This window comes from Labrus bergylta, chromosome 20, assembly GCF_963930695.1.
Source record: "Labrus bergylta chromosome 20, fLabBer1.1, whole genome shotgun sequence".
Classification (NCBI taxonomy): domain Eukaryota; kingdom Metazoa; phylum Chordata; class Actinopteri; order Labriformes; family Labridae; genus Labrus; species Labrus bergylta.
This window is the reverse complement of record NC_089214.1, coordinates 8,136,313-8,158,695: the sequence shown is the minus strand read 5'-3', so window position 1 is coordinate 8,158,695 and position 22,383 is coordinate 8,136,313. Positions and strand designations below refer to the sequence as shown.

At 40.7% G+C, this 22,383-nt stretch overlaps 1 protein-coding gene across 2 annotated transcripts in view; it reads right to left on the bottom strand.

The window, feature by feature from the left end:
* The window catches only part of rnf152 (ring finger protein 152), a 46,919-nt gene that overhangs the window by 5,369 nt on the left and 19,167 nt on the right, over positions 1 to 22,383 (bottom strand). Inside the window, exons 2-3 of one of the 2 annotated variants that reach the window (XM_020647545.3) lie at positions 16,223 to 16,327; positions 10,376 to 10,447 (exon numbers count right to left, since the gene is read on the bottom strand). The gene's annotated coding sequence lies outside the window, so the exon portion shown is untranslated. The remainder of the gene's footprint in view (positions 1 to 10,375; positions 10,448 to 16,222; positions 16,328 to 22,383) is intronic. The other variant, XM_065948880.1, reaches the window with a different exon arrangement.

Genomic DNA, 22,383 nt, shown 5'->3' with positions numbered 1-22,383 from the left:
AAAGGGGGTTCATGCCACCTCTCTGGCTCTGCCTCTGATGTTAGCTGGTATCTCAAGAAACTGACAATCATTTTCAATTTAAAATAGTCCCAACAGAAAGCTACATTTTTTTTTTTTTTTTACAGATATGAAGCCTTTTCCTACAATAAATGGTAATCACTTTTAGGAACCAATAAGAAGAAATAAACTTCCAACTTGTTATTTGGGATACCGCTCTAATATGGAACCAAGTTGAAGTCATTGTTTCCAAGTCAACCCAATGAAATGATCCTCAGTCTTAAGGTGAAAACTCACAAAAACAAGCACACACAAAAAAAAGAAACAGATGCTGTGTTCCTTTTTGAATAAGGATTATGATTATGGAAATGCAACACGAAATATTTACATACATTGACACAAACATTCACTTTGCAGGTCTTGGTCCCCTCCAGTGTTTCAAAATATTCAGCAAAAATAGAAGTATACCGTACATGATTTGCATCACAGACAACTGTTTTCACCTCAGTAAGCTATGGTTCAGCCCTGATTGAGGGAAGTACACTGGTCAAAAAATGAATAACTAACAACCTAATGAGAGTCATTGTTTATGTACAGCTCGTCGTACATTTCTGCTGCCTGAAGTCAGGGCGAGTTCATGAGACCCTTGGCCTCTGTGTCTTTGATAAGTACCTTTAACCGTCTCCTTCGGGCCACAGGCTCCATAATAAACAATTTCTTCCTCCTCCTACTCCTTGCATAATCACTTCTACCGTGTTAATCCATGCGGAAGCGGTGATGGTTGGCTTTTACAGATGATTAAACCCTGTCGAAATAGCACCATGGAAACAATGAATACCAAACAGGGCCCTGCTGATTTTATATTGTATTTTTTTTTAACCCAAATTGTCAAGTGTGAAAACTGCTGAGGACGAAAGACGACTAGATTTTTTGCCTCTCTCTTTCTGCAATCTCGACAGAGCCAATGTCCCTCCAGGCGAGAACGTGGGCAGACAGCAAGAGTGAAGAGTGAGACAAACGGAGGAGAGAGAGATGCAGAGAAAAAGAGGTGATAAAAACAGGGAAAGGTGACCACTGATTGCCCTGCGACACCATACATCTCTGTCCTATATCAAAAACAAGATCTCAGGCAATTAAACTGCTCATGGTACCCTGTGGGGAAACAGATGTGGCAATGAGAGATAAGACTGTTTTCACACCAGGCAGGCTCAGAGCAGTTTATTCAGTCTGAAGCCCCTTTTTTCTGGTCCATTTGGAGGAGAGAGTAGGATCACATTCTACTCGAGGAGGTGGTAAATAACATCAACAAGACGAGGTTTAGATTTTGATAGTGCTTATCGAATTGAAATCCCACAAAGACACTTCTTAACAAACCAGAATCCTCTCCTGAAAGCATTCTATCGATTGATCCAAAAAATGTTTAAGTCTAAAAAGTCATTGCAGCTAAGCAAGCAAAGTTATGGGACTGCCCAGAGGTTTCCTAAATGAATACCTGCTTGGGCGGCTTCCAGGAGGCATCCTGATTGGCAGTCCAAGCGATTTCAAGTATTTCTTTTCAGGGTTAAGAAGATCAGTTCAACACCAAACTCTCAAGCTACTCTCAAGGAGTGAATGCTCATGTCCTGGGACAACCCCCTTAGCCAATGTAATTTGGGGTAGTCTGTAAGTAATCAACTGCCTCCCACCGATGTACATTCGGTCCATTTGAACAGAATTCATGTACAGGCTCTTATTTGCATAATGGCAAGTGAGTTTTGATCAAGTTGTCAAAGTGTTAACGCAGATTGTACTTGAAGATCCCATATTAAACTAATTTTCACCTTTGATGTTATCATTCTGTGAAACCAATGGTGTAGTTTTGCATGATTTAAAGCTATAAAAACTCCTTAATTCTCTTCTACTGGCGTCAGTAAAAACCCTAATATCCGCCTCTGCCTGAAACAGTTCGTTTCAGCTTCTGCCTCTTTAAGGCCCACCTTCCCATGTGCCAGCTTTGTTCTGATTGGACAGCTGACTGGAAGCCTTCCGTAGGGCAGAATGTAACAGGGCTGCAGGGCAGGACTGCTCTCCAGTACTAGGAGAAGAGAGCCTGTGTAAGAGATGTCCAAAAGAATTAGCCTCATGATCTGAAACTTATGTTACCTTAATGTCAGCCTGCAGGTGACTTGGAGTGTTTACAGCATTTAGGCTAATCCTAAAACTATTGTCCATGAACTGCCTTCACTATTTGATATAATCCTTAACATCATTTTGTCCCTTCAGATGACAATTTCCTCTTTTTTTGGGAAGTCAGATATGAAATTGGTCAACTGTCAGGTTTTCCAGGACGCGTGGGAACCCTGCTCCTCGCTCTGCACTCTCCTCTGCACAAGCTGACCTAGTTTCTCCATACCGTTACCGTGTCAAAGAGCAAGAGAGCAGAGACATCCAGGCAGTTTTATGAAGAAGGGAGAAGAGAGGGATGCAAGCACAGGGAGACGAGAGCAGAAAGAAAGAAACCTGCCCTTGAGGGGGCGAGACAGCCCTGAGAATTACTGAATCCTTTTCCCTAAGATAAGGATTAGCTTTGATCTGACATAAATGCTTTGTGGCTCAATATTTCCATACACAGTCTCCCTCTCTCTCTCTTTCCTTCTACCTTCTTCTCTTCTGACTCAGAAGCCTTTCCTCTTTTGCTTTACATCAATTCCTCGCATCTTTAAACAGCTTATTCCTTTACTCTTTCCCCCTTCGTCTTTCCTCTCAATTTCTTTGTTGTTTTCTACGTGCAAAATACCAGAAAAAAGCTACATTACAAATACAAACCACAGCAATTACCAATTCACAAGAGGCAACATTTTGTACTGCAGGGAAAGTCAATCAAAACTTTTAAACAAGTTAATGATATGTTAACAAAATCCCAGGTGTTAAGTTGTCTGTTGAACAAAGTGCTGTTATTACTCAAAATGGGCAAAGTACCCTTATATTTGCCCACAATATGTTTTTAAGAGGAAAACGATTCATCATGCCGGATACACGTGCAATGAATCTCTTTCTTTACAGTACACCACTAATGAGATATAATGCTATGTTGTATTATGGCTCTAAATTTTAATTATCTGTTAATATTGAAGTATGTATTGATTAGTTCTTATGATTAAGTGAAAGATTAGTCCAAAATATATCAAACACTTTCAGTGCTGCTTTCCACGTTTTCTCTTCACCTCCTTGAATACAAAGTAGTCACTCAGATTGAAGGTGATTGTTTGAGGTAAAAAAAGACGAAAGCCTAGTCAAGTACCGTGGTTTCATTTTTTTCTCAGAAGGTGAAAAAAAAAACAGCACTCGTGATTTTGAGGAACATTCTGAGATCATGAAACAACAACACGAGGAGCAACCTCTGCTGCATCTTAACAATATGATTAATCGGTTCAACTGAGCAACCTGAATAAAAGCTCAGATTGTGACCCATTTTCTATCACAGCTACAGAGGAACACAACAACATACAGCCATGAGAAGATGCAGGAGCAGATTGGAACAGTTTGACTCGAGTTGGTTGGTTTTTAAAGATTTTTCTTTTTAAGTATCAAAAACAAGAGAATCATTTGCAGTGAAGTTAAAGTTTCTATTGAGCTCTTTTTTTGTCTGTTTCAGTGAAAGCGTGCCTCTTAATAATTCTACCAGTCTTTTTGTGGAGTCATCAGGGGTTCAGGGAAGGACGTATGATTAAGTAATGATGCAGAGTGACCGAGCGGCGTCCTCCAACACACCAACATGCCCCCGGTCCACTGAGAGTTCCCAAACTGAAAACACACACATTCATTCATTCCCTCGGGAGCGCCACACACAATCGGCTGAGGAGTGAGTTCACTTGTCCTCGCAGACAGAAGTTAAAAATAACCACAGACAGAAGCACATCCATGGAGGTTTTCTGTTTTGCACTCGGGACGCCGAGTGCTGAAAACACTGAACTGCACTGGTTTTGTATTGAAAATGTGCGCCAAAAAAAACAGCGTTAAAGAGCATTATTCTATGATAACTGTTAAAGCTGAAATGCAGCTATTATTTTTGCACACCTGACAAAAAAATGGTAAGTCAGTGGATTATTAATAAGGCAGTGAAAAGCCAATATCCTGTTAACGCAACTGAATTTGATAGACGTAAAGTTCCCTGTCTATTGCTGTGTGAATACCCGACATATGCCTGTTTTTTCCCCTTTTAAGTAATTGCTCTTCCACTACATAAGGTCACAAGGACACTCTTGTACTTGCAAAACTATAAACTTCATGCACTCCAATTTAAAGCAAAAAAAAAAAAAACTACCACTAATAAACGTGAACATGTAGAGGACATTTCATTTCATCATTTGTGAAGTATACATCAGTTGGAGGCTTGACACTGAACACAAGCAGCCTACATGAAATCTGTGCAGAACCATTTAGAAAAACTGCCTGATTACTGGTCTCTGCATTGGTTAAACCTGCAATAATAACTGAGGTTTGATGATGATTTTTACTGCACATTTTATCCCCTTGCATCACAAAAGTACGAGTATGTAGGACTTTTTGGATGCAGTCTTTCTCTGGAGATGACGATAAATTCTCTCACAATTATTGGAGTGGCACTAAGTGGTCCTTGGTCCAAAGCCAATCATTCAAGTAAATTGCATTGACATTTGTTGCCAAGAATAGATATTTCTTTACAAACCACAACATACAGAAAAAAAGAAAGAAAAAAAAAAAGGACGAAGAAATCAGAGGCAGTGACAAATAATGTCTGGACTTTGTGAAAATATCTACCTGTTTGTGGATGAGATGTTAAAGCGATATCAGAATATTTGTTCTCACATTGATTAATATAACTTGATCATTTTGTCAGTTTAATAAGTATACTGATAATGTTGTCAGCCTGAAGAACCAGATTCATTTGTAAGCATTCAATTCTAATTTTAAAAGATGCACAAGCACATTAAGTGTTTAAGGCTGTGGCTTTTTTAACAGTGAGCGAGCATCAGTGAAAAATCATTTTGATTAAATTGTTGTCCCAACAGCACCAGAGCGACACAGCGCGAAACAGGATAACGCACCGCACAATTTTTTCCCCCGACAGCCTATTTCTGTTTTCATTCCTGTCGCTTCATTAGCAGCTATTTTCTGCAAGCTTTCTCTCATCAGATGATAAAACACCAGAAACACTGAAAAGGTATAAACGTATTTCCTTTACCTCACTTTTAATATAGCAAACAACTGAATTAAACGGCACACTTTAAAGTCTATCCGAGCAATTTATGGCATCATGTATGTATGAATTCCATTATAATCCAACATTCATTCTTTTCAGATGGCAGTTAAATGCCTTGTGATGTGATGAAGGGGTTGCATGTGTTGGTATTATGCTAATTTAATGTATTTTTAAAACATACAATTGATCTTATTATCCTCCCTTTATACTTGGGATGACAACATTTCATCAGTAAATGAAATTGATTTTTTATTGTGATGCATGTTTCAGACGTGAGCACCATAAATTTTCCAGCAAAAACAAACATGTCAAATCAACTGGGCTCTCCTTTAAGTCCTGCTGAGCCAGCATCTGCATATTAGACTGTGTCCTTATTTCCTCACCTACACATCAACAATTAGGACAGCAATCAACATCTCTAGAAGTAAACCTAGCAGCTACATTTAGCATTTCTGCAGCCTGAGACTAAAGAAGAGCAGCAGCTTCTTTAGCGAGAGCCAGGCTGCTTTTTACGCACCACAGTCACCTCCATCAATTAACTTAAGACCGCAGCTCATTTTTCATATTCGTTTAATGATAACTGCTCAGGCGAGAAGGGCAGAGAACGTCTGTCCTTGACTGAGGTTACAGTGCCAAGTCTGGAAATGTGTACCTATGTGCTGATCATCACTTCTTCAAACACACTATTTGGACACAGATCACAGAAAAGGGACTAGGCGAAAAGGTGAATTAGAATCAGAGGAAAGCAAAGGACTGTAACTACCTTCTATCAATCAGAATGTAGTCGTCACAAAAAAAGAGATATCTCCAAATCTTGTGTCTTGACATGGCAGACTTTTAAGGAAACAAGAGTTAAAAAAAGGTCCAAATTGGACGAAGCAAACATATTAGCATTGTTGCACCGTTTACTTTCATCACATCTCCTCTTTGGAGTATAAACTCTTGTAGAATCGGTTTGCATCAAGAGTTAGCCCGTCAGCTTGGCAGCTCCAACAACACTTCAACTATTCCAACAGGTTTTTATTACAGAAGCAAGCTAGCAAAAAATACCCTCATCTACTGAACCAGTTTCTGTGTGTTCTTAAATTTTAGGATTTATGTCTTTAATAACTGGATCGAGGGCTGCCAACTCTCACATACATGGAGTGTGAGAATCACACAAATGACACAAATCTAAAGCCACACACACACGCCTTTATGTCACGCTAACTTGTATTAAGTCAGTCTATTGCAGGGGGGCCGTCATCATCATCATCAGCATCATCATCATCTGTCTGAACCATAAAATCCATGGATTGAACTTCCGACCGGACATGCGCGTTAGAAAATCATGACGGTGCACGTGATGGTAAGAGATTGTTTATGACTAAACTCTGTGACTTAAAGCTTGTGGACTGTTAGACTCTGAGATTTGTTTTGTATTAAAGGGAAATAGAAGTTCAAGGGAACAAAAGTCTACAGTAAAATTATATTAAAGAGAATAATGGTCATTAAGGGAAGTACATTAGAATGTTATTGTGTCCACTTACATTTTTCACTGCTGGTGTATTTGTGTGTTTTTAGCTTCTGTTGATGTTCTTATAAACTAAGTGCTCTTTTGTTTATGGTCCTAATTGAGTTTGCTTGTGTATTCACCACCACAGTGTATGACAAATGATGCATTGTGTTAGTGAGTGTGTGTGTGTGTGTGTGTGTGTGTGTGGTCTCAGCACAGATGGAGCCCCTGATAGAGGGCCTGTGCAGCCGACCACTGCAGGACACATTATGGCAATTTCCAGCCTGAAGAGCCAGCGAGCGTCAGAGCTGGCGAGGCTGTTCGATGAACTCGACCCCACAAATCCAGCCGAGCGTGACGCCAACGCCTGCACCGCTGGGACGACGCCCAAACCCGTTGAAGGAAAGGTAGGCAGAGGACAGTTGGGTTCATCCAGTACAACTCTCCAGGTAATCGGTTTCTTTCTCTAAAGCCAATATTTGACTAAAGAAGACCGTTTCCTGACTTAACAATGAATGCACGAGGGGAAATGGAAAGAGACAGAGAGGCAGCGCTGATTGAATTTCCTCTCTGGTCAGACTGTCCTCAAACACACACACACATTACACACACACAAATCACACTTTACCAAAAGACCTTATTTGGCCAACACAATTGAAAAAGTTTAAGGTACTATTAGGAGTCTGCCCTGTTTTCTCAAGAGCCCAAATTTATTTAAACCTCAGAGCTCTGTGATGGAAACGATTCACAAGTGCCTTAATGTTCAAGTTCTCCATACCTACAGTATAGTCTGTACGACCTAAACTATGTCGTTTTCTAAATCAATAAAAGGTGAAAACTGCTAAAAGTATTGATATTTTGTCATAAAAAATGACTTGTGTTATCATCAGAATAAGCTTAAAAAACTAGAAATTATTCTTTATTTTGAATTTATATATCCATATTTTAACAAGCAGTATGCTAAGGTGTTTTGATAATTTCATCTGCAACAGATAGCAGTTGTGATGCGTGCACTGTATACAGAGGTAATAGTCCTCAGCGCAGCGGGCGTGGGTTTGAATCCGACCTCGGCCCTTTGCGCTGCATGTCCTCCCCCACACTCTACTCCCAACATCTCCTGTCTCTGTTCAGCTGTCCTCTCTAATAAAAGCAAAAAGGTCCAAAAAATAAAAGAGATACATGGGAAAAAACCACCGTAAGTCCTGTGTAAAAACATCAAGATTAGCATCAGAGAACTATGTCTTATTATACGATTTCTTGAGTTGTTGTTCTTTTTTCCAATTTTTAATGTTTCTCTATTACTGTAGGAGATGTGTGAATTATTGCACATTAGACCATAAATCCTGCACGAGGTCACACAGAGTGCAAAAACTCTCATCAGCTAAGCAAATCACCGTCCCTCCCCGCGCTCTTTGATGAAAGGCGTCTCTACGCGGAGAAAATGTGCGATTTTTCAGAGCAGATGAAAGAGGTGAGCGCTTTGAGTTCTGCCGCCGGAGGAGCGATCTGCATCTACAGATTCAAATGAAGATCCCGGAGACCTGAGACAAAAGGAGGAGCATCGCGGCTCTGCTCCGAAAACTTCAAACAACACTGACATTTTTAATTAAGCCAATCTGTAAAACTATGGAAATGTGGAGAATTTATAAACTACTGTAAGAGAGAACGGTGTCAACATTCTGTGTCCATTTTCAGCTCAACACATTTCAAAACAAAGATGAGAAGTGAAAGTGGTCTTTAGATGACTCACAACTTTCACTGGAGGCTGTAATGTGCTTTTTTCCCTCTCATGCCAGAAATCATTTTGAAAGAGCGGCTCTTGCTCCTTCAAATGGAGTAAATCTGAAGACTGAAACACTTTGGTTCACTTATTAAATAAGTGAGTTCACCACAGAGAGGGTGATAAAAATGTACTGCTGAGGACAGGCCTCGGGGCTCTGTTTCTGCAGAAGAGACGGGTTTAGATGTGTTTTCTCAGATTTTCATCTGCTTTGCTGAATCTGCGCGGCTGTCTGAGTTTGTGCTTTTTGTAGGCGGTAAATAAGACTCACTCCCAGCGAGGAGGCACCTGAGAAGACAGGTTTTAATATCGTGCATCTTTTTCGCAGCTGCTGAAGTCTATCAGCGAGCGGAGCGACGCAGCAGGTAGCAAACGCAGCAGGTAGCAAACGCAACCCGACCCGAGTTCCCCTGACTGAGGATGAGATCATTTGCACATCAACAAGCAGCACAGCAGGAGAGTGTGTGCGTGGATGTACATGTGCATGAATTTGTGCGAGGGGAACACTAAGACGAGTCATAAAACAGACCCAGCTTGAGTTTTAAGAAGCTCAGCAGGTAAACATTCGGGGGGAAAAAAAAAAGCAGTAAAAACCCGTCCGCCGGTTGCTCAAAAACAGACGATTACACATTCATCACAATGCACTATCCTCTGCTCAACCTTCACCTCGTCTCACGGCAACGCTTCCAGCCAACGCTTTCAAGAGTCTCTCACTCAATTTGAAACACAGGCGAGAGATCTTGAACACTGCTAGGGGACAGACGGCGTCATATAGCGACTGCTCGGTCACAACCTCGCTCCCAGGTTCTCCGAGAAAAAAAGGCCGGAGGTGGAGAGAGAGAGAGAGAGAGAGCGAGAGAGAGAGAGAGAGAGCGAGAGAGAGAGAGAGAGAGAGAGAGAGCGAGAGAGAGAGAGAGAGAGAGAGAGAGCGAGAGAGAGAGAGAGAGAGAGAGAGAGAGAGAGCGAGAGAGAGAGAGAGAGAGAGAGAGAGAGAGAGAGAGAGAGAGCGAGAGAGAGAGCGAGAGAGAGAGAGAGAGAGAGAGAGAGTGACGAGACGACGGCGAGGTTCATTTTTAGAGTTGCCCTCAAACTGTTTCATGTCAGCCTGTCACCGTTAACACCTCGATGTCTTCAGCTGGCACTTTGACATCTTAATTACAGGCAATCCAAGAGAAATGACAACATCTACTTCACAAAGCAGTCTCTCCCACACACACACACACACACAAACACACACCAATATGCGTGTTATTTAACAAGGAAAAGTAAGTTGTCAGGTGAATCAGAAACAAGCCTGAGGAAACAACAGATACGCCTCCCTGAAGCAATATTTGTTTGTTGAAATGCCTATTTTTGAGTCTTTTCTCACTTTCTGACAACTCAATTTCTCACAAAGTCTTCATTTGTAGCAGATATTTAAATGTGAGCTTTTCTGTACGGTTTTAAAATGGTGTGAGCACTCATCACAGCACTCGAGAGCGGTATACCCTGGGATAGTGCTGTTGAGAATTGCTGCTCATACACAAAAATAGATCTATTTTTGTATGTATTGGGGGCACTGGTTGGCCTAGCAGTTGGTTTGTGCGCCCAATGTACAGAGGCTGTTGTTGTCATGTTGATCTAATTGTGAGAAAGCCGAAGGTAAGAAGCCGGTCCCCATTTTAGTTTGGTAGAACAGTTAGCCTTGATGTTCGGAGCGCATCAATGAGGATAGTTGGACAAAATATTAAAATGCTAGCTAACTTAAGGAGGACCAAAACAGAAAGAAACAGTCCTATCAACTAACTTATACAACACTTAATGCAGACAATTTAAAAAAAAAAAACAGTTTTTAAAGTTCTCTTAATTAGTAGAAGAGGATTTTACACACAAAGGAACTCACCCAGACTGGAACAAACTCAGCTCAACTTGGTCCGATCGTCTTTCCAACAATGATGGGACGGCAGTATCCAGCCTGTGGAAAAGGAAACGAAGAGGCAACATGTTAACAACCACCATAAAGTGTTCTTTACTCTGCAACAACATTTTATAGAGGCCTGGGGCAGACCAGAGGCTCTCTGAGATGTTGGGTCTGACACGTTGATGTCTTTAGGTGCACATTACAGATCTCTATGTTAGAGACCGTTTTGTGCATTTTCCACACAGTGGTCTCACTATTGCCCACTAAATGTGTCCAAAAAAGTTACTAAATTAAATAGCATGAACTCTTTGTCTGCAGAAATGAGTTGTTTTGCATTTAAATGAAGATGCCCTATTCCTGTCTAAAAAACTAATAAACAATCAATTGAATCCGCTTCATTCAAACCCAGAGATTACTGTTTTTATTCACATGTTTAAATCTCCCTAAGGTCGCCATTTAAATTGTGTAAGGCATTACCAGAAAAGAAAACAGTTCGAAAGATGTCCCAAGATGTCATGGGCTGCTTTAAAAGTTTAAACTGGGGTTAAGGCCACAAATCTACTCAGCGACTTTCTCTGATTAAAGGATGTTATATTATCACCATGGCATAGCTGTGTAGTGGAAGCATAAAAATGGAATAAAGCAGCTTGACATTAAGAAATAATGTCTCTTGTTCACTCTTCTGTGGGCTCAAGAGAGACTGCCTCAAAAACCTGCCTATTTGCAAATCTGGAATCAGAATCGGGATTAGGAAGGAAAATTGGTAACAAAACCTCTTTAGATTGTTTAGTATAAATTAGGGCTGTCAAATGATACATCTTTAAAATCATGATTAATTCCTGCATTTCCATAGTTAATCGAAATTAATCACATTTGTAATTTCATGTTGAAACGTTTGTATGTTTGTACTGTCCGAAGCACTAAGAGCACTTTACGTCCTGTTTGGATACCAACATGCTTTTATTTTGAAAGAAAATAATGAACTTCAGGTACAGGGAAGAGTTTAAAAAAAAAAGTGAAATGTTTGATGTCATAAGGAGGATATGATGTTGGACTCGACGTCTGAGCTGTCTGAGAGTTTTAAAGTGAAATGAGCCATATAGAGGTGCCGCAGTGTCGTTCTTTACATTACTTTGACTACAGTGAGATATTTACCTACAGGCTTCTGAGGGGACAAAAACGCACATGATTAATGCAAATTCAAAAGAAATATGCATTCATTTCTGACCTTACAGACGATCGATTAACAGGTTAACGCAGACAGCCCTAGTAAAGATATCCTTGACCTTTGATTTAGCAGCACTACTGTGTTTTATACACTTGTTTAACCTTTATGTATTTACTTCCTCCCTGGTGAAAATCTTATTTCAGTGATGGGTTGTTTTCATTTTGGACTGACACACTCTCTCATATTAGCTCTGATTGTCTCAAACCCCTCTAAACCTGATTCCAAACAGCTACTTTCCTTTTAATGCAATTAAGTTTTGGGGATGCTAATTAAACACATGATTATCAAAGGACTCGTGAAGGGTTCAAGTACCACCACCAAGCTGTTGGGTGATGAAGTGTTTTGATGCTGTTGCCAGACAATAAGAGGCTGAAAATCCTGTTCACACAACTGAGCCTTATACTGCCAAACAACAATCACATTTAAAAACAAAACCTGAGAAACTTGGAGCAACTACAAGAACAAGCAGCACGCTGCATCGATGACAGTAATCCACACAGTGTGTAAACACTAAACAGTCCGCCTGCAGTCATTACAGAGACACACATAGTCAACATTTATCCTGCTTACTATCAGATCTGAGATCAGCCGCATTAGGACGATGTAAGCTCTTTTTATCTCCGCACACTGGACGAACACAAAGGATGATTAATATGATCAGCAGGAACAGTAAAAAGTCCATCTCAAGATATAAAGGATGTTTTATAGGGCTGTTAATACCAGATAGCCTCATAATTCAATTTAGTTTATTGTGCAAAAATTGGATCCAAAACTGAGTCTAAATCACCGCCCTGTGATTTTCAATCAATAGTGCTCTTAAGCAGCGAGTGTACACTCTTTCTGCTCGTCTCAGTCCAAGTTTACTGTCCTTGGAGACTTTCTAATCATGCCTACATTAAAGCAAATTTTCATTACATTCCTAAATCCTTTAAAGAACAAACCAATTAAGACTATTTAATCCTTCTGTTTCAAGTGCAATTAAAATCCTAAAAACAAGGACGACTTTGGGAAACAGCAGCGTAGATAGCAGAAATCATTAAGTAACAGCTGTAGTGTCCTTGGAAGGACAAAAAGGAGCTGGTAAGGTTGTTAAATATTCATTAAAAAGGAACGCTAAATGGAGCAAATGAAGGACTAACTTGCAGTTTTCATTATAAAGGCTGTAAACTAGAGTAAAGTAAGCAGGAGGATTTACTGTATGTGCTGTAAACTGCATAGCCAAGTGAGGTTTCCTGCTGCCAGGCCACCTGCTACTACACTCCTGATTTGAGAAATGACCATGATGTCTTCCATCGGCTATTTTCACACCCGTCCTCCTCCTCCTCCTCCCCCCCTGCTCATCTCCTTTAGTGAGACAGACAGCTCTGAGGGTGAGGACACATTTGACGCTCAGCCAAGGAGAGGAATATTTCACCCAGACGGATGTCGGTGTGGACGCCTCAAGCAGAAGAAAAAAACACAAGTGGGTCGATACTCTGATTGGCAAGTCGCTGGTAAGTCGCAGGTCAGGTCCTCTTCCTCCGATGGACCGAGACAAATCCATCAGGACTGTCCACATACTGATACTACGGCTGCTGGCGGCCTCGCCTAAATTTACATTCCTACTGAGGTAACCTCACAGTCACTGTACTGACACTTGTTCAGTGGAAGCGGGGAATCCTTAAATAACATTAAGATTGAAACACATTTCAACCAAATCAGATGCATCAGTCATTCTCCAATCAGCACAAGATGGAAAACAAAAGCTAATTCTTAAATGAAACTGTTGACGTTTTGATTTAAAACATATAACTCCATGGATTAAAGTTAGCTGGTCCAATTTCTTTGTCAAACAAATATAGTGTCTAGAGTGACAGGGACTACAAACATAGTGACTTATAGCTATTATTGACTAATACATCGTACTACATATTATCACAATATACTATACTGTACTATGTTCTCGCAAATTTCATATTTTTCTTATACTGGGCAGTTCTATATCAGAAACCCCATCAGTCATCTGTAAATTTCTTCTTTTACTAAAATTGATATTGCAGTTGGTTTCAAAATCAGAAATAAGTTGATCCTTGTTTGTTCATAAGATAACAAACTTTAAATTGCTCCTATGTTTTAAGGAGAAATATAATTCTAAATGAAATGATCGTTGTAGTATACAGAAAAAAAAAACAATCCAGTTATTAATCCAGCAATAAAGAACTTAAGCTTCAGACTGAGGGACTAAAATCTGTTTTGATCCCATCCTAATCTAATTATGTTTTCCTCGATGGTTTCGACCAAAGACAATAAGACAAGGAGCTGCAGGTGTGAACATGTGATTATTCTCTCCATATGTTTCTCGATGTTTATTAAAGAATCTGATGACTCTTCAGAGAAAAAGTGAGAACAGAATCCTTTGTGATGTTTGAAGCTGTAAATCAGCTCTGAACTTTTTATAAACACTTTGAAAAAAAGGGATCACTTCTCTTTGGATGTACCTTGGCTTGATTATTCTCACTTTTAGGACATGCTTTAATAATTTTTTTCCCCCCCTATCTTCCTCCACAAAATGTCTCCACGTGTTGCCAAATAAACAGGCTTTGATATTCCTACAAGCTCATCCCCGGCTGGCATGCTCACACTCTTTAAAGGCAGCGTGGCGTTGGTGCGTCTGACAGCTGAGTGGGACCCTGTGATGCTGTAACAACATGAGGGACGACAACAGAAGCGCCGACATCAAAGCCCTGCACCACTGACACACACACACATATGCACACACTAACACACACATTGACACACATGAAAAGGGACATTTGCAGCAGATTACCAAGGCCAGTTATTCATCAGTATTTACGAGAGCGAGGTTACGAGTCATGTGCATACATAGTGCTGCTCTGAAATGACTCCCACAGCTCATTTGTACATGAGGAAGGGAACGAGAGCGACTCTGAGCATCCTATCGACACTCACTTAAGATAATGGGCCTGCAGGGAGGATAAAGATTGGAGGATGAATCTAGGAGCTTCTCTGAGCAGCTGAATGGGCAGACACGGCAGATAAAGGGCTTTGGAAAGGGACACTACAGTACCCGCGGTGGCAATTTGTCAGGATTAAAGCTGGATACTGTCTGTCAATGTGTGTGTGTGTGTGTGTGGTCACAGTGTCAGGTGTTGTTCATTACTCCAAGGTTGTCAGGGGATCAGAGTGTTGCTCCGCGCACACCCTGGGGTCATCTGAGGCTTCGTACAAGTTCATGGGTCAATCTGACTACATGTTTTCTTCACTTTTAGACATTTGAGGTTTGAGATTTTTGCAAAACATTTTCCCAATTTTGCTATTTGTCTGTTTGTGACATTCAGGGTGCATTTATAAAAACAGAAAAAGAACTTGAATGTGGGTTTCAAATGTTATGTGTCGTCTGTCTCGTAGAAAAATGGTTATACAACTGATACAGTTCTAATAGTTGTTGTGTGTTAAATCTATGGAATACAAATTTAATACTCAGCATCTTTCTTTGATTGGCATGTGAGAAACATGAACTGAACACTCGGACAACGCAGCTCCTGTGTTGAAATGAAAGAGTAACATGAACTGATCGAGAGTTAAACTTGATTCTTTGAATTTCCAAAGCAGGAAAAATTATCTTAATTAAGTTAAAGGAATATTATTTCACTGCTCCAGAACTACTTTCAAAATTAATGTAACTTTGGGGTTGTACTTGCAGCAGCTGAACATTCCTGACTGGCTTAGAACTTAGCAGCTTTATTCTGCCATCATGTTTAAAAACTCTGAAGTTGGAAAAAAATGTTCAGAATTGGTTGATTTGCTCACGATTCCCAACAAAATAACGCATCACACACTTTTTCTCAAAACACTTAAACACTGTCCATGAACAAACAAGAGCAGAGAAGAAGAAAACTTAAAATACCTGCGCCTGTCTTAAGTAATTTAAGTGTTTTTCTTATTATGCAAGAAGAATATAAAAGCATTGTATTTTATGTCTGCAGCTGCATGTTGGCCATCTAGATAAGAGTAGCAATGACAATATGTTATTTCCAATACAGAAGAGTGTAGATGTAGTCTGCAATAAGTTGGAAAAACTACCTTTATGAATCTATATCAGCACGGGAACTAGACAAAAAACAGATGGAGAATATGAACATATGGGACGTACAAAAATCCAATACAATGCATCCCTTGTGTTCAGTATGAAGAGGATTGAGAAGAGCTGTGGGCGGAGAAAATAGAGAAAGAAAACACCAAACAGACTCAAGAGAGGTTTGTGTTATTGTCTCTGTATCCACATGAACTGAAGGATGCCCTTCAGCCTGCACAGACTTCAATCAGACACCATCACTGACGGACCCGTGATTACCTCCCTCTCCGTCTCCAACACCTCGCTCTCCTGCAGCATCATCTGCCTCTTTGAACCTCCACACACAGATACACACACACACACACTCAAACACATGCTGCCTCATACAAGAGCCCTGCAGCAGAACCCCCCCCCCCCCCCAAAAAAAGACAAATGTCAAACATAAAACACACACACTGTACACACACACCGCGCACATGCCTGACCTTCAGCAGCATCTCCTGAGGCCAAACATGTGAAAGGCTACCTGTGTTCAAGCAGAGATCCCTGACGGCCTTCAGCACACGCTTTCAACCTCCCTCTCATGAAATTGGTTCAGCTTCACAATGCTCTCTTTCTGCGCAGGATTCGGCTGGTTAAAAAAAAAAAGACAGAAAAATAAAGCAATTGGTTTCCACAAAGCCGTCAGACCTGCAGCTGACAGCGAGGGCTTTTATTGAGATGGTGGACAACATTAAAGAAACATCAGCACACACACACAAACACACCCATGAGATATGCTGTCCTCCGCCTGCAGAGGTTACAAAACAATGCTGATATTATGCAAAGAGATTGAGCTTGGTTTTAATCCAGCACTTCTACCTACACACTGTGACACAGAGCTATTTTGTCAGATGAATTCATTACAGGAGCTGTCAGAGCAAATCTCATTACAGACCAAGCAGCAATCAACACATCGGAGTCTAACGACGGCGAGGAGGAGCCGTAAGATTCTTTTCCTCTTGAGAGATTTATCGTTCTTGTATTTCTGAGCGTAACATTTAATCATTCTGTTTCCAGCTTCTATGTAAATAAACGATGGAGTAATGACTTCCTGAGAGCGAAGTCAAACTCCCTCTGGGTTTGTTGATCTCAGCTCTGTGTTCACATTGGAGTGACGGCGCTTCCGTCGGCTTGTTTGTGTTTCCCTATATGAGGCTCAAACATGTTCCTTACATGTTTTTTTTTGTTTTTTTTTACACATTAACTGCTACCTCTATAATTGTAGCCCTGCCACAACATGAGGAAAGAGAGACGGCCCCGCCCACTCAGGGACGCCGCGTCTAGGATCATAACAACGTATGATCATAACATCGTAGCTGAAGGAGAACCAGCAGACATTTTCTATCATTTCCGTTTTAATAGATGTCTATTGTGATTTGCAAACCACACTTCCCATAAGACTGAAAGTGGGTTATGGTTGGTGCTGTGCTGGTTTGATTGACAGCTGTCTCTGTCCATCACCTTCAACCATGATGGTTAACAGTAATCCAGCCTGGTTCAGTTGTTTGCAGGCTTGTTTTTGAGTTTCATTCGGCTGGACCTGACAAAGTTTTCTTGAATTAAAACACACTTCAACACTTCATCAGCATTTAGCTGCAGCCGATGCTACAGGGCTGCAGAGATCAGGATGCAATTTGAAATAGAGAGACTGAATATGTAGTTTGGCTTGAAGTTAGCTTAAAAAAAAAAAAATCTCTTGCAGTCTTGAGTTTTTTTGTGTTCCCTGCTTCTTTCCATCGTATTTAAACATCACACTCTGTTCTCTGACAGCGGCACAGGTGTGCACCGTCTCCGCTGAGCTGAAATGAGCTACAGGAACACCTGGTGGAACATTTTGCACAGTAACCCTACATGTTAATGACTCGAGCAGTTGGTGAGCAAATTGACAGGATAACAAGCTCTGATGAGGCCCGAGGAGTTAATCAATGGCAGTGACATCCGAGGAGATGGCGATAAAGGACCCAGAAAAACAAAACAAAGATGCAGTCAATGGGAAGCAAAGAGCACCCGGAGCTCAGTCAATGAAGTGCACACTGCAAACTCAGCAAGAGAGCGGAACAGCCTCCAGCATTAAGGGGGGGGGGGGGAATCCACTTTTACAGGGTCAATGTCGAGTGAAATACACCGACTCCCCTGTGGGAAAATATCTAGTACTCCTCAAATGGAAGCAGCTGGAAGAGGAGTTTCACAGGGAGGGAGGGAGTGTGCTACAGAGGTCATAAATCACACGTTTGTGTCTGCATTCAGGCAGCAGAGTCAGACTCGACGTGTTTCAGTCACCAGGAAAACAGACAAACTGACAGCAGGAGAGATAAGAAAAACCTTCCAAGTGCTAAAAGACTACTACCAACCCAGGTGAGATATGAGACACCTGAAAGAATGACATATGTCAACCTTTAAAAAAAAAAGACAGACATCTTTTTAAGATGCATTCCTCGACAAAACTTGTCAAAAATGGTAGCTTGTTCTTCGGCATTAAACTTCAAAATGTGACGACTTAGGTGCCACTCCAGTGTCAGTTTGGCTCCTGGAGGGCTTACAGCCTGTCCTAACAGCATGCAACGCAAGCGAGTATTAGTGACAACACCAGCTTGACTATTGTTTCCTGTTGGAGTATCCTTACTGCCCGCAAACAACTGCTTTTCTCACTCAACTTAACTTGTTAGCTTGTTTTAAAAAGTGGAGATAAACCTTACTCGGCTCACCAAGAGCCACTTATTGACGAACCTTTGAGTGTTGTGATTTGAGTCATTAGCTCGTCAATACAGCACAGCACATCCGTTTGTCCACCTTCAATTGAAAAGCAGCGCAGGTCTTACCGTTTGGAAGGGGGAAAAACTCAAATTCAGAAAGCAAAGAATCAATTATGTAACGGATGCGGTGTGGACAGCGATGGTGGGAAAAATGAAAAGTGTGGTGCGAGCTGTTATCACAAATCACAACACTCAAAGGCGCGTCAATAGAACAGCTTTTTCTTGGTGTTGACATAAGTCAAATCATCACATTTCAGTCATGGATATGGATAATATTAGCTCTTGGTGGAAGAAGTAAATCAAATTTAAATCAATTAAAAAAAGTAAGAAAAGCAAGGCCACCTTCTTCCTTGTTCCTAAATCATGTCTACAGGAGAAAAATAGAAACAGGATGTCAGGTTTAAAACACGCTGTGTTGCTCGAGGGACATTTCAATAGTTAACAATAGAATCAGGCTGCTTTTGTCCCTGACGCTCGCTTGTGTTGCATGCTGTTAGGACAGGCTGTCAGGCTTCCTTGAAACAATGTAGAGAGCAGCTTCAAGACATGATGTTCGAGGAGTACCTATACATACAGGACAACGAGGTCAAGTTACCTTTTCAAAACTGAAAAAAAAAGACTTGTGGTGACATATTCAGTAAAGTACAGGCTTATAGTCTCATAAATAAGCTTTCACACTGACCCTTATGTCCATCTCTCTTTTGATCAATGTTCCCCTCAAGAAGAAGATTCGCTTCCGTCTGAACTCTGGCCACAACAAGGCAACTTTAATCATGCGGTCACAAATGATCAAAGGATGGGAAAAAGGGAGATTTTGACTGAAAGAATTGTTAGATATTTAAAAAAATACAATTCAGCAGGAAAGAGATAAATCATTGCTGAAGATGAAAGCTCCTATTTGACCTTTGATCGGTCGAACAAAACAAATGTCTCCATTGTGAAGCACTTTTGCAGCTTTAATTGGCTCCATATCGGCTTTGAAAATCCATTTTTGAACATTATTTTTCCGTACAGGTCAGAAGCCAATTATGTGCTTAGAAAAAGAAAAAAAAAAACATTGAGCTTTAATAATTCAGACAACAAAGACGGCTTTGTTCAGTGTAGAGGGTAGTTTGTAGTAGTAAATGATAATGTTCAGCAGGCTGGTAGTTAAGGAAGGGACAACACTCTATACGAGGTATAAATTATCAGAAAGTTGTGGATGATGAGGAGTATGAAGCTACTTTTTGTCTCTTTTACCTTCGATAAACCTTCAGGAAATAATTAAAGATACTGCTAAGTGTTCATACACAAAAAAATCATACATTTATATCGTCATAAAAAAAGAGTAAACATGGTCTGTTTTTGGAGATAATATGTCAGAGATAATGTTTGGTGAGCTGGTTGTTATCAGAATGGAACGCTGACAGGATGAGAAAAGCAGACGTGAAGTGGAAGAGGGTCTCCATAATAATAACCAGCTCACCGTACATTATCCTTCTTAATACACGACTACTTTGTAAGGAAATCAACTATTTGAAACAAAATATTGACTTGCACACTGTTTAACAATGATTTACTTCCTTTGCTGAAAGAAATAGTCTGTTGGAATCTACAGTTAGAGCTGTGTCTGTATTAACAGGCTGTAACCTTCATATAATGAGCCAAACAAGCAGTTCTTTCTCACATTAAACTGAACATTTCCACTGATGGGGAAGTGAGAAAAGGTGAACTGATCGTCATGAATCAGCAAGACTGAATGAGGTTTTCTGCCTCGTCATGTTGGGGACATTTTCTGCCCTTTTGCCGTCTTTCAAACACTTCCTTATCTCGTATACCATGTAACGTTCTGTGTTTCCTTGATGTGTTATGTTCACCTTTGCAGATTCCTACGTCATAGCATGCAGTTTTTGTGGCTTATTTTATCTGCATATTTTCAGGGGTGCATATGTGGAAACGGCAGAAGACGCCAATGCAGCAGCACACTGCAGCTGTGCATCATGACAGTTCCGGTATGAACCTCTCTGCATACCAATATTCTCTGAATCTCATAGCGTTGCCTTTTTGAACTTGCCATTACACAAATCGAACTGTGCGGCCGGGTGCTTAGCCAAATCCTGCTGCTGCTGCACTCCCGCAGTAGCGACACACCCCGACATGCACCGGGGTGCGAGGGCCCTTCATCACCGCTTGCGGTTTTAATTACTACTGTTTATTGTATTTTATGTCTTTGTAAAGCACTTTGTAGCGAATGTCTGTGAAAAGTGCAATATAAATAAAATTGAATCTTCAAAACTGGAATGGTAAAACCTCCAAATGTCAAAATGTTTAAACTACAAATAGTAAACTTGGTTTTTAACTGATGGTGAGTCAGAAATTCCTTGAAACAAGCAGGACTGATCAATTAACAATTGTGACCTAGCTTTCTGAGGATGGAGTGAACACTGGGTGAAAAGGTCCACACGTCAGAAATGACATCCAAAAAACAGCAAATGCATCCCCCATTAATAATAACCCACATCCATCCCCTCCGTCTGCAGTCCTAGTTTGGAATTTAGTTTGATCAAATGTGCATAATTATACATGAAAAGCCTGTCTAGTCTGGAATTAAGTAAACACAGCCACAGGAGACATGAAGCACTCATTTCAAGGCTAACTGCAGACATCAGAAGATGCAATCCCATAAAAATCCTGCCTTTAAGACATTTAATAAGGCAAGGGCAGCCAAGAGGAAGCAGTCCATTCCTCTAAGAAATCAAGAAAAAGCTCTCCATGTCACTTAGAGAGTCTGTGACCTGCAGCTCGCTAAAAGAAAACGCCACCTGCTCACCGCTAACTGCTGTTCTCCACCTGTGTGTTTTTGGCCACAAAGATAGAAATATTATTTATTTCTCAGGAAAAGTGGGTAGGGAGGAACAGGGACAGTTTGTTTGATCCGACAGCCAGCTCGTGCTTTCACCCAGACCACCTGAGGAGTGGACAGATTATCATCGGCTGTGTGTGCTGCAGGATCGGTCCGCAACCCGCAGAGGTCAGGCCTCTGGATGCAGATAAAGCGCTTGCTTTTTTTTTTTTAAATCAAACACCGTGTGGAGAAAAGCGGTCCCAAATGCTGCAGAGTGGTGCGCCAGAAATGTCGACCTAATGCTGCACACTCCGGGTTGAATTTACACAGATAACAGCAGTCTTTTCAAAGGGCACCTTGGAAAAAATTAGTTTTTTTTTTTTAAATGATAGTCAAACTGCTCCAAGACTTGAGAAATAGTCTGGTTATAATCCGAGACTTTATGAACACCTTTAAAATAAATCATCTTCCAAAAAGACATCCAGTTTTTGAAACAGATTGTCACACATTTAAATACAGAGAATTTAGGATTTAAAATACCGTTTCATCTCGCCTTCCTAAACCTGAAATAGTTAGACTCCAGACAGACACACGCTGGTGTTTGCCGTCTTCAGTCTTTAAACCAAAAGACAAAACGTTCCGGGAAGCACAAGGGGTAACACATCTGACGCTGGCAAATCCAGCTTTCTCTGGAAGGACATCTTTCTCACAGCTCTGTTAATCCAATTCATCCTTTTCCTGCGAGCGAGGATGTGTTAACAACAGACGCCAGAATTTGATTTGGAGGCGATCCATGTTGACTCAGTTAGTGGAAATGAATGAGACCACCGCTGTGCTGTAATGCTGATAAACCAGCTTCATTTTTTCATTTTAAACTCACTCTGCAGCTCATGAAGTGAATACAGCGGGGGCTAGTGGGGATCCAGATAAACTAAGTTAATATGAGTTTGTGCCAACATGTATTTTCTAGTATTAGCATTTTATTTACATTTTAATGTGCATTTCTTCATTATCTGTACTGTTGCACTTGCTTTCATTTCAGTTATTTCAGTATTTCTAACTGTCAAT